The sequence below is a fragment of the Mustela erminea genome, chromosome 9, assembly GCF_009829155.1.
Source record: "Mustela erminea isolate mMusErm1 chromosome 9, mMusErm1.Pri, whole genome shotgun sequence".
Lineage (NCBI taxonomy): Eukaryota > Metazoa > Chordata > Mammalia > Carnivora > Mustelidae > Mustela > Mustela erminea.
In genome coordinates, this window is record NC_045622.1 from 24,799,646 (window position 1) to 24,813,478 (window position 13,833).

General features: G+C 43.2%; 1 long non-coding RNA gene across 2 annotated transcripts in view; it reads left to right on the forward strand.

Annotated features, from left to right (window-relative positions):
- Positions 1-10,078, forward strand: part of LOC116599560 — a 73,972-nt gene extending 63,894 nt beyond the window's left edge. For both annotated transcript variants that reach the window (XR_004289422.1, XR_004289423.1), the window contains 2 exons: positions 9,364-9,616; positions 9,893-10,078. This is a non-coding gene — a long non-coding RNA (uncharacterized LOC116599560). The remainder of the gene's footprint in view (positions 1-9,363; positions 9,617-9,892) is intronic.
- Positions 10,079-13,833: the final 3,755 nt, after the last annotated feature.

Sequence of the window (13,833 nt, forward strand, 5' to 3'; positions counted from 1 at the left end):
TAGATGTTTTATATTTAGATGTTTACTCCATATAGAATCCTTACTTTCTTACATATGTAAAGTAGGAATTCCAATTCACTTCTGCCATATAAAGAGCAAATGTTCCCAACACTATTAACCAAATAACCTCTTCTGATGTTTTTTATTTTTTTTTTCCAAAGGGATTATGGCCTTTTAGAAAAGAGTTTCTACTCCTAAATGAATAAGGAATAAAAAAAGAAAGATACTTGGGGCATCTGGGTTGCTCAGTTGGTTAAGCCGCTACCTTTGGCTCAGGTCATGATCTCAGGGTCCTGGGATCGAGTCCCGCATCGGACTCTCTGCTCAGCAGGTAGTCTGCTTCCTTCTCTCTCTCCCTCTGCCTATCTCTCTGCCTACTTGTAATCTCTGTCTGTCAAATAAATAAATAAAATCTTTTAAAAGAGAGAGAGAGATACCCTCAAGCTGGCCAAAAACATGGAATAGCAATTAAAAATAATAAATATGAATAACCAAAGAATATGTTCAAACTTCCTAATAAACAAGTAGCCTAAAATCAAAACAACAATGAAATATCATTCTCATTTCTCAAGTTGGCAAAGATTAAAAAATTAAAATAATGCTTGATATTGGTGAGCAGATGGCAAAATGGGCACTCATAATCTACTGGTGGGAATCTAAATTGGTAAAACAATATTTGGGGGGATATTTGGAAATATTAAATATCCTTGACTTGTAACTACATTCTTGGTTTATTAATTTCTGTCATAAAAATGTAACCTATGGAGGGGGTGTCCAATTGGCTCAGTAGGAAGAACATATGACTCTTAATCTCAGGGTTGTGGGTTCAAGCCCCACGTTGGGTGTAGAGATTACTTAATATAAATAAGAAATTAAAAAAATAAAGAACATAACCTCTGGACAAAATCCCAGCAATGGCCATGCAACTAGAGGATGCTTGATGAATGGAGGGGCTACTAAACTTTGACATGCAAGGAAATCTCTGCCATGTCACAGGCTGACCACAGAGATAATGGGACAGAAACTTCGGTGACCACATGCAATAAGAAATACAGACATTACAAAAATAGCTTGGAAAAGTCACTATACAAATGGAGGACCAAGATGTCAAAAACAATCCTGGGAGAGGTAGAATCTGATTCTCAGAGTCACCACCTTATATCCCTCAAAATATCAAGTTCTCAACAAAAAATTACAAAGCATCCAAAAAAAAAAAACCAGAAAAAATGTGGTTCATTCACAGAAAAAGAAGAATTTGACAGAAATGTATATACCTGAAGAAGCCCAGATATTAAAATTAGTAGTCAAAGTTATTAAATCAACTGTTTAAACTATACTCAATGAGCTAAAGGAAACCATGGATCAAAAACTAAAAGAAATCAGGAGAGTAATGTATTAACAAGTAGGAAATGTCAGTAAGGAGATGAAAATTATATAAAGGAACAAAATGAAATTCTGGAGTTGAAAAACGTAACAACTGAAATAAAAATTCACTATAGGGATTTAATGGCAGATTTTGGTAGGAATAATAAAAAGCCAGTGAACTTGAAGATAAGACAGTTGAAACTATCCAATCTGAGGAGCTAAAAAAATAAATAAAAGTGAACAGAAGCTGTGGGACACCATCAGACATACCAACATCTGTATCATTGGAGCCTAGAAGGAGAAGGGCAGGAGAAAAAAATATTGGGAGAAATAATGACTGAGAACTTTCCAAATTTGATGAAATATATAAAAATCTACACATCCAAGAAATTCAACAGGCTACAAGCAGATTGAACTCAAAGAGCTCCACACCAAGAAACACTAAAGTCAGATTGTCAAAGGACAAAGACAAAGAGAATCTTGAAACAGCAGAGAAGCAACTCATCACATACAAGTGACCCTCAATGAGATTAATAGCTGATTTCTCATCAAAAACCATGGAGGTCAGAAGGCTTTCAGATGAGATAGATAGATAGATATAGATAGGTATATAGATATATAAAGATTTTATTTATTCATTTGAGAGAGAAAGAGAGAGCATGAGCAAGAGTAGGGGCAGAAGGAGAGGAAGAGGAAGAAGAAAACTCCCCACTGAGCCAGAAGCCTGATGCAGGGTTCTATCCCAGGACCTGGAGATCATGACCTGAGCTGAAGGCAGACACTTAATGGACTGAGCTATGCAGGTGTCTCTCTATATATTTATTTATATAACATAGAGTATATATGATATATTTATATTTTATTTATTTACTTACTCACTTATATGTACATAAAAGGGCTGAAAGAAAAAATACCATCAACCAGAAATTTCATACCTGACAAAACTATCCTTCAAGAATGAAGGGAAAATTAAGAAATCCACAGCTAAATGAAAGCTAAGGAAGTTAGTTACTAGAAGATTCGTTAAAGGACTCTTGGTACTAATCTGAGTCTAAATGAAGAAATAAAGAGCACTTGTAAAGTAACTACACAAGTAAATATAAAAGTCAGCATTATTTTATTTCTTGCTTATAACTTTTCTCTTTTTCTATATGATTTAAAAGGAAAATGCATTAAAAATTATAAATCTATGTTAATGAGCAATTATAAAGATATAATATGTGACAACAATATAAAGGGGGGACAACAATGTATAAGAACAGGTATTTGTGTATTATTGAAACTAAGTTGGTATTACTTAAACTAGGTTGTTAAAGTTTAAAATGTAAATTGTAATCCCCAAGCCAACCACAAAGAAAATAACCAAAAAATATACAGAAAGTGGGGGTGGGAAGGAAGGAAGGAATCAAAATGGTGTACTAGAAAAAATTTAAAAATCAACTAAATACCAAAAAAGGCAATAATGGAAGAATTGAGGGGGAACGCATATAAAACATAGAGAAAGCAATTAACTGGCAGAAGGCAAGTCCTTTTTTTATTGGTCATTACTTTAAATATAAATGTATTAAACTCCCCAACCAAAAGGCATAGATAGGCTATCTACAGACTGAATGTTTGTGTGCCCCCAAAATTCGTATGCTGAAATGTAACATGGGATTGAGCTTCATGTCCCGCTCCCTGCTCAGCAGGAAGTTGGCTTCTCCTTCTCCTTCTGCCCATCCCCCCCACTCATGCTCTCTCACACTCTCTCTCTCAAATGAATAAATAAAATCTTTTAAAACCTGGTGATTCACAGACCTGTACCCCTGGGGATAATAAAAATATATTATATGTTTATAAAAAATAAAAAAAACTTTTTTTAAATCGTTTAAAAAATGAAAGAAATAAATTTCTAGACACACTACCAGAACTGAATCATGAGGAAATAGAAACTCTAAGTAAGCCTAAACTAGTAAGAAGATTTAATCACTAATTAAACCCTCCAAATTGAAGAAAAAAAAAACAGATGCCTTCAGTGATGAACTCTATCATACATTTAAAAAAGAATAAATACCAGTTCTTCTCAAAATCATCCCCCCAAAATGAAGGCAACTCATTCTATGTGGTCAGCATTACCAAGCTAGATAGAGATATCACAAGAAAAGAAAACTACAGCCCAATATTCCCTATTAATAAAGATGAGAAAGTTCTTCACAAAACACTACAAAACCAAATTCAGCAGCATCTTAAAAATACTATTCTCCATAAATAATATAGATAAGTTGAACTTCATTGAAATTAAAAAACTTTGGGGTGTAAAAAGATTCTATCAAGACCACGAAAAAACAACCCACAAAAAGGTAGGAAATATTTGCAAATGACATATCTGGTAAGAGTTTAATATCCAGAATATATAAAGAACTCCTGCAACTCAATTCACAAATGGGCAAAAAACTTGAACAAATGCTTCTCCAAAGAAGATACATGGATGGCCAATAAGCATATGAAAACATGCTCAACATCATTAGTCACTAGGCTGCAATCAAAACCACAATCAGACACCACTTTGCATCTACTAGAACAGCCATAATGTTTTTTTTTTTTTTTTTGACAGAAACTAAAAGAGTTGGCAAGAATGCAGAGAAATTGAAACCCTCATGCTTTGCTGGTGGGAATGTTAAATGATACAACCACTGTGGACAAAATTTAGCAGTTCCTCAAAAAGTTACACACAGAATTACAATATAACCTGGCAGTTCCACTCCAATGTATGTGCTTTAAAAAGCAATTGAAAAGAGGTACTCAGGGGCACCTGGGTGTCTCAGTCAGTTTAGCGTCTGCCTTCTGCTCAGGTCACGATGCCAGGGTCCTGGGATCCAGCGCCATATCGGGCTTCCTGCTCAGTGAGGAGTCTGCTTCTCCCTCTCCCTCTGCACCCCCCCATTCATGTACACGCACACTCTCTCTCTCTGTCAAATAAATAGAATCTTTTTTTAAAAAAAGAAAAGAGGGACTCAAACAGATACTTGTATGACAATGTTCACGGCAGTGTTATTCACAATAACTGAAAGGTAGAAATGATCTAAATGTCCCTTAACTGATGAACCGATAAATAAAAGGTGATACATGCACACACACACACACACACACACACACACACACACAAAATGTAATATTACTCAGCTATAAAAAATGAAATTCTGATCATGCTTCAACTTGAATGAAGACATTGTGCTGAGTGAAATAAGCCATAGACAACAAGTGGTGTCTATCCTACCTATATAAAATGTGTAGAATAAGGAAATTCATCGAAACAAGTAGTGGCTTTGAGGTGACAGGGGCCATGAGGAGCTCTTGCTTAATGGGCGTGGAGTTTCTGTCTGGAGTGAGGAAGAGTTTTAGAAATATTTCGGAACAGTGGTGAATGTTGCACAATATGCAAATACATTAATGCCACTGAACTGTACCCTTGAAATGGTTAAAAGGGCAAATTTTATGTTATATGTAATTTACTTCAATAAAAAGTAAAAAAAAAAAAAAGAAGAAGAAGAAGAAGTGATGGTCCTTCATAGCAGTGAGAGGAAGAATTACCCATCCCACAACTTGGATGATTCTTAAGAAAATAAGCATGACTGAAAGAAGACAGACATGAAGACATTTAGAGGAAAGGAAACATGTGATACTATATGATTCAGGGAAAACACTCCTGGCAGAGGCAGGGGGTGAAGAAGGATTGAATACAGAGGGGTCTGAAGGAACCTTCTGGGATGATGGAAATATTCTATATTTTGTCTGTGGAAGTGGTTGCATGACAATTTATATCTGTCAAAACTCATTGAACTATACACCTAAATAGATCAATTTTAGTCCATGTAAATAAGACCTCGATAAACCTGATTTTGAAAAAAGATGCCCCTTGCAGAAATGTTGGGCTCTGCTTTTGGAACGCTATGGACCCATTAGTCCAGACTCAGAGCATTTAATCTGTTCCTGGAGTTTGACTCCCTTCTCCTGCTGGCCTCGCAGCCATGCCCATGGAGATCCAGGAGTTCCAAAACCATTGGCTGATGACATTTTTATTACTCCCAGCTCTGGAAACCTGACTAATGGGGACCCCACAAGCCAGCAATGGAGGAGAAACAGAAATGACAGTTTGTTGAAGGTGGCAGGGACAAGGAACCAAAGGTGGAGATGGTCTGCCCCCAGAGCAAGAAGACTGGGGGGAGAAAGGAACTCTGAACACCTTTGCTTGTCCTTTCATACTCCTCTGCCCAGAAAAGGGAAATTCCTCCCTTCTGACAATCCCGCATCAAAACAGTCTTTGGCAGGTGTTCTTGGCAACCACACGTAGAAGGAGGGTCTCTCCCAGCTGAGGTGTTTGTCTCTGTAACCCCCAGAGTGACACGCAGGCTGCCCCAGCCTTCTCACTGATGGCACCATGATTCTGCCACCCTGCCCAGGAAAGGACACTGCCTGCCGCCTCCTGCTCCCCTCCCAGTGGGACCTGTTGAGGCCTGTCGTTGGTTTCCTCTCCCTCTCATAATCCTGCCAGCCCAGTAGGGGTTGTTGGGGGCAGACCATGGGTGTGCCTCACCCTGGGAAAATGCTCTATCGTTGGTCCCAGCCAGGAAAAGTGATTGCCTTGGAGACAGCTGTACTCAGCTCCCATGGGCGAGGCGAGGAACTCAGCCATCTCTCCCAGGGCCACTGGCTCTCACTTCCAGATGCACCTGGGGACCTGGGTTTGCCTGTGGGGCAAACTGGAAAAGGAGAGTGAAGAACAGGAAATGTTAGCCAGGAAACCAGTACATTTTCTGTGGCGGATAGAAACACTGGGGAAGAGTTAGATTGCTGTGGTCTGCACCTAACACCCCAGGGTTTACAACAGACCCTGGAAACAGCCCTATCCACCCCTAAGGCAAGAACACTGCAAAGAGGTTACCTGATTTGTTCAAGTGTCATGGCAGACGCCTGGCGGCAGCATCAGGACTGCAACAGGTTCTCCAGGGCCATTTTGTCAGGCCTCAAAAGCCGTCAGTGGCTCCCCTCTTCTCCCAGAGTAAAAACTGAAGTCCTCAGGGTGGCCTCCAAAGCCCCCACATGATCTGCCTTCCCTCCTCCAACCCCAAACCTCTCTGATCTCTGCTCCTTCCTCTCTCCTTTTTCCCTCCACCCCACTGCACTAGCTGCTCACTGAGCGCCCGGGCCTGCTCCACATCGTCCCCCAATCTCCTCCAAGGCTTGGCAAACTCTCACCTTTCAGTAAGTCCTCTCTTGGATCTCATATAATGACTCGACCAGTCCCCTAACCCCTCTGCCACGCTAACTCCCCCTACCCAGTCCAACTTCTCTTTTTTCTCAGCACTCACTGCCTACCGCACCTCCAATGTCCTTATTTAGGAGGCTTCCTGCTCTTGTTTGCCTCTGCCACCAGCATGTCAGCTCCACAAGGGGGGGCACCATGCATTTTGTTCACTTCTGTGACCCCAACATCTATGGGAGGCCTAATATGAGTGCTTGCTGAACGAATGATTAAATGAGCTTTTTAAAGTGTGCATGTCCTGTACATTGACTTATCTTTCTAAATTTTCCCCCAAAGGTTTGATATCAAACTTACCAAAGGATACACCTGCTTTTTAAATTTAGCCACCTGGTCCCTCCACCCTCCAGGGCAGGAGCTGAGGTCAGCATCCACTCCCAGCTCCCTGCTTAGAAGACTGTTGGAAACACCCTATAGCTCAGGGGAAACAAGTCCCAAACAAAGGCTGGCACCACCGCAGAAAGGTCCCAAGTGAGCAGAAGCTAGCCCTTGGTGATGACAAGACCTGTACATGGAAAACTGTAAGACATCGATAAAAGAAATTGAAGAAGAAACAAGCAAATGAAAAGATATTTGTATTCATGGGTTGAAAGAATTAGTATTGTTAAAATATCCATATTCCCCAAAGCAATCTACAGATTCAGTGCCATCCCTATTGAAATTCCGATGGCATTTTTCACAGAAATGCAACAAACAATCCCAAAATTTGTATGGAACCACAATAGATCCCAAAGAACCAAAGCAGTCTTGAGAAAGAAGAACAAAGCTGGAGGTGTTGAGCTCCCTGATTGCTAACTCTGTAACAAAGCTATAGTCATCAAAATCGTACAGCACTGTCATGAAAAATAGATACAAAGATTAATGGAACAGAAGAGAGATCCCAGAAATTAACTCATGCCAAAATAGTCTATTAATTTATGACATAAAGCCAAGACTATACAATGGGGGGGAAACTGAACAGCCACATGAGAAAGAATAAAATTAGACCACTGTCCTATGCCATACACAAAATTGACTCAGAATGGATTAAAGACTTACATGTAAGACCTGAAACCAAAAACTCTTAGAAGAAAACAAAGTCAAAGCTATTTGACTTTGGCCTTTGGGGGATCTGACTCCAAAAGCAAAGGCAACAAAAGCAAAAATAAGCATGTAGGACTACATCAAACTGAAAAGCTTGACACAGCAAAGAACATCACCAACAAAGAAAAAGACAACTTACTGAATGGGAAAAAATATTTGCAAATCCTATATCGATTGGTGGTTCATATCCAAAATATACAAAGAATCCTACAACTCAAGAGCAAAATCACCACACAACCTCATTAAAAAATGGGCAGAGGATCTGATTAGACATTTTTCCAAAGAAGACATCCAGATGGCCAATAGGCACATGGAAAGATGTTCAGCATCACTCATCACCAAGGAAATACAAATTGGAACCACAATGAGATCTCACATCACACATGCTAGAATGGCTAGTATCAAAAACAGAGGAGATGACAAATGCTGACCAGGGTGTGGAGAAAAGGAAGCCCTTGTGCACTGCTGGTGGGAATGTAAATTGAGACAGCCACTATGGAAAAGGGTATGGAGGTTCCTCCAAAAATACAATCTAGCAACTCCACTTCTGTGTATTTATCCATAGAAAACAAAAATATTAATTGAAAAGCATGCCCGTTATATATGCACCCCATGTGTTTCTATTTTCAAGAGCCAAGATATGTAATCAACCAAAATGTTCATCAAAGGATAAATGGATAAAGAAGATGTGGTCTATAAATATGGAGGAATACTACTGAGCTAGAAAAAAGAATGTAATCCTGCTGTTTGCAACAACATGGATGAAGCTGGAGGGCCTTATGCTAAGTTAAATAAGTCAGACAGAGAAGGACAAATACCATATAACCTTACTTACATGGGGAGTTTAAATAACAAAACAACAAACCAAAATTCACAGATACAGAGAGCAGACTGGTGGTTGCCAGAAGCAGGGGGTGGGAGAAACAGATAAAGGTGGTCCAAAGGTATGAGCTTCGAATTATAAAATAACTATGTCCTGGGGATGCATGTACAGCATAGTGTCTATAGTTAATAATACTATATTGCACACTTGAAAGTTGCAAAGACAGTAGATCTTAAGTCCTCATCACAAGAAAAAAAATTTTTCACCATTATGTATGGTGATGAATGTTCACTAGACTTACTATGATTGTTTTGCAATATGTGCAAATATTGAATCATGTCATACACTTGAAACTAGTATAATGTCATATGTCAACTAAACCTTAATAAGAAAGGGGAAGGAAGGAAGGAAGGAAGGAAGGTAGGAAAGAAGGAAGGAAGGAAAAAAGAGAGAGAGAGAGAAGCTCCTGGTACTTTCCATAGCCAGGGAAGAGAGCGGGAGCACCCCAGATTGATGGGGGACTAACAAACAGCCCCAAATCACTGAGAAATGCCCACGTGCCGCAGCTCACAGACCCTGGCCCAGGAAATCATTAGAAATAGGCCTGCACTTCTTCAAATGTAAAGAACCAATAAGTGTGAAAACACACACACTTCGTTCCAAGGGGCCTGAAATGCTCCAAGAACAGACACTCTGCCTGGCATGGAAAGAACATGACCCTCACTGCGCCCAGGTTTCCTTCCCCTTGGATTTCCCATCTTCAGGCCCTCAATTCTCACTCCTCTTCCCCCAGGTGGATTACTGGCCTCTTCCCTGATGCGGCCAGGCTGTCCAACTTTGCTGCCGAAACGCCCCGTGATCAGACAAATTCATCCACAACAAGCTACTTGAGTGGTACCTGAGAAAATAGAGAGAACACGGACTTGAGATGTGGAAGATCCGGAACTGAGGCTTCTGAGGACCTTGGGCAAGTCTCTCCTCCATAAAATGAAGAGTAACAGGACAGTGCCTGTCCCCCAGAAATTCCAGGAGGATTCATGAGGCAGGTATGCAGAATTACTTTTTAGATACCAAAAAACAGCAAAGAAAGGGTAACAGTCATTGGTGATTCTTACAGGATGCCTTGAAGTGAGGGCACTGCCTGTCTCCAGTCAATTTCCAACTATGCAATTTTAGATGTGATTCAATCTCGGTGAGGAGAAAACTTTGGTTCTATTGAACCTCCTTGGTGTTTCTCAAATCATACGCTCACCCATTCTGCCAAGGGGTAAAGACGGGTTTGGGAGAAACTGCTCTCACCTGTTCTTTCCCATCTGAGACAGCCCCTGGGAGAAGGCAGCCAGAACCCGGGGGCAAGGAGCCCTTCCTGACCTACGAGGGACTCAGATGTCTGGCTCCCTCCTGCATGGCCACGGAGACAGTTGCAGCTGCTGGAGAGGGAAATTCAGCGCTTTATCGCAGGACCACTACCTGGAAATGGAATATTTCCCCCCACAAATAGTCTGTTATTCCAGGTATGAACTTTCTATCTCACTTTCCACCTTCAGATCTGACCGAAATGCAGGAGAGACTGTGAGCAAATACCTCCTGGTGACCGTACGGGAGATAAAGGGACTAAATGCAGAAGTCCCAGGGTAGGTGGGACCACCCCACAAAGAGTCATCTCCAAAAGCCAGGACTAGCCCAGTCAGAAGAGCTCCCTCCCAATGCCCTGTGTGGTGCCATCGGGCCCCATGTCCCCAAGGAGGGACAAGGCTCCACCAGGCCCCCTTGTGGTCAGAGGGCTTATCTGCAGGATGGGTGGGTTCAAGAACTTATGGAAGTTTCTCCCCACATGGGAATTGAACCCATGCCCTAAAGGACACAAGTCCCATTAACGCCCCTCCCCTAGGAGGCGTGTTCTGGCCAGATGATGTTGGGGCCTCCCTCATCACAAGCTGTCAGAGCACAGGTGTCTTCCTTCACCATATTCCTCCCAATTATAATGATATAGTTACTGGGGAGCTTATCACCCAGTATCCACATCCACAAAGAAAGCCTCCACCCCTCACCATAATGTCAAGACTGGCGCTGTCTTGAGAGAGAAGTAAGAATTCCACGCAATGGGGTGGCGGTGTGGGTGTTCTGGGCAGAGTGGAGCCATCTGTGAAGAGGTGCGGAGTCCCAGGGACAAGTACAGAGCTTACAGGACCTCAGGGCACCTGCCAGACAGTGCAAGACAGGATGAAGAGCAGAGGCTCCTGACCACTCGAGAATATCAAGCAAGGGATACGCTAGGGGGCTGTGGAAGGATGTTAGGCGGAGTAGGTGAGACCATCAGACTTTTTACCGAGATGATCTCATGACAGCATGACAAAGAGGCCTGGAGAGAAGCATCTAGGGGCAGGAGGCTGCAAGATGCTATTGCTACAGTCCAAGCAAGAGACTGGAGAGGCCTGGAGTAGGACATGGCAGTGGGACTGGAGGAAAGAGAATGGAGTCAAGAGATAGAACAAAAGACTTGGAGTCTTTTGTTTGGTGGTAAGTTTGGTGGTGGATGGAAATGGGGTGAAGGACAAGAGCCCAGCAAGCAATCCAGTTCTTCCCAGCACATCTTCACTCCAAGTCCTCCCTCACTGGGCCTGGGAAGAGAGAGAGACCCGGCTCACTGATCATATTTCACATAGCTCACCATTTCCTCTGACAAAGAGGGATAGTTCAGAAACCCCACATCTGTTTGGAAACAGCCACTGACTCACAGGTCTGTCCTTGGTCAAAGAAGGAACCCCCACGGCTCCTGACCCCTGTTTTGAGTCCGTGTGCCCAAGGCCAGCTGGCTACCCAGGCCATCTGTGACGTGCCATTGTTTGTCTCCCCACCTGTTCTTGGGGCCTGAACTGCAGGCCTGGGATGAAGGTCAGGTTCTGGGGCTTGTTCTTTCTGTATAGGGGCTAGAATGACTGAAAGATGGACAAGTAGAAAATCCTAGATTTCTATGCTTTTTTGCAACCCTGAAAGAAACTGGTAAAAGATCTCCTTGCTTCCTAAATGATCTCATCCACCGCCTGGAGAAGATTGCATGACCTCCACACACAGGCAGATAGCAACCAGCAGCTGAGATGATGGGAGAGATTAATTTCCCCATACAGGGCAGTTTCTCCCCTTTTTGCATAGGCAGCAATTCAATAAATAATTAATGCTTGTTAATCTTTTAGCTATTTCTCCCGTTGTAAAAAATTAATTGGTCTTCCATCATCTATTGCATTGGAACCTGGAGGTATTTGGCCTCTGTCCACCACCTGCTGAAACTTGTTCCTGCCGATGCTCGGTGGTGTGCAGCGGTTACGCTCGACCGTCCTGCCCAGCCCCCAGGTTCAGTGCCCGAATGGGAGTGCGCAGTGCTGCGGCAGGCACGTCCAGGGGAGGCTCGCACAAACACTGTCTCTTTCTTCCAGAAAGCTTGGGGAGTTTGCAAACACTCCTTCTCACATCTCCTCCCTAGTTGCTGAGACTCTCAGTTTGCAAAAGAGGTTGAGCAAGATTGATGATAGAGTGGGGGAGGAACACCATCTCTCTCTAGGCCTCAGTTTAGGGATGTCAGACATCCTGAGATCTCTTTCTGGCTTTTGTCAGAGCTGGACTTTAGGACACCAGAAGCAGAACTATCAGATCCATAGGAGGTGAGATGGGGAGGTCAGGAAGGGAGGGAAGACGCCTTAGATGGCTTGGTTCCTTCAGCCTCAACTACTACATTTTCCCCCTCTTCTAAGTCATAAGTCAATTGTAGCACCTCCACCAGGAAGTTCTCCTAGATTAAACCAGCCTGACTTCCCCAGCCCAATGCCTGAATCATCCTTGCCCCTCAGTGCTCTTTCCTGACCCAAACAATAGTGTTCTGTCGATTACTAGTTTGTCTCCTTTGTTTTTTTGAAATGAGAACTTAAGCCCCGGTTGGTAGGGCCGTCATTGTATTGGCTCTCTATCAAATACACCAAGCAATTGTGTGTCCACCAAAGAGCCTAGGGTGAGATGAGGGGCTCTGACGGAGTAGCTGAGGAAAAGTCAGTGAGAGCATCAGCACCTGGAATTGTCACTCTTGGAAAGCCACGTAGCTACCCTGTGGGTCCATGTCACAAGCACTGCCGGGCACTCACTCACCGAGTCCCAACCCTGCTACTTTTGCTATTTAGGAGTAATGTCACTTAACCTTTTCCAGCCCCAGGATCTCATCTGAAAAAAAAACCTCCTCCTTAAGGATGACGTAGGGATTGCAATGAGAGGACACACGGAGACAATGTTTGCAAACCGTAGCGTGCTAAGTGACTCTGAGAACTCATGATCATCATTGTCTGTGTGGTCCTCTGGCTCCAGTTCTCTGACCTAGAACTCTCTTCAGAGACCCCACCCTTTGCCTACCCCGGAAGCGGCCTGAATTCCAACGTGCTGACTCTCCACCCCTCCCTCTGGTTTCTTCAGGTAAACTGAGGCTAGAATACTATAATACTGAGCTGGGAGGATCCCTTGAGGGCCGCCAACAACTTGTTCCACAGGGAAGGAAAGGGGCTCCATACTGCTTGATAGAAGAGCATTTTTCTTGCGTGCTTACCTTGTGCAGTCATCTCTGCTAAGCACTGTAGACGGATTGACGTACTTCATCCTCATACAGCTCTGTGGGGTCAGTACAGTCATTCTCCTCACAGAGACAAGATCACTGAGGCATTAAAGGTCGCCACTCAAAGAATCAAGGCCAGATTCTAGGTGATTCCAGAGCCTGGTGCTCTTCACTTCACCTGGCTGCCTCTATACACCAGCTTCTCAAAGGCTGACTCTCTCTAGGAAGAAAGCTCTGTGGAAAATACCCTGTCAGTCACAGGAGTCATTGGATCTCTGCCATCAAAAGGTTCTGGTCACTCTCTTCCTCCTCGCCCTTCCCTCTTTTTCTGGAAAAGTCAATCTTAAATCTGTTAGTGGAGCTGAACAAGATAGGCTTCCAGTGCCAGAGAATGCGGGTGTGATGGCCAAAATGGAACAGTCAGAGCCCAAGCAAGGTAAAGAAGGCATCCCTGTAGGGGTTACCTGACGCAGCAGTGGTAGAGCCCAAGACAGGTAAAGAGGGGCGTCTCCAGGGGGACTGCCCCACGGAGCAGCTGAGGAGAATGTCCATGCAACCGCGGACCAGCATGGAGTGTTGGCGCCCAGGCAGAAAGAGGAGAGATTTACACCGTGGGACAAACCAGCAGAGGACACCGGAGCCTGCCTGGGGTCAAGAAGGCACCGTGCGTGG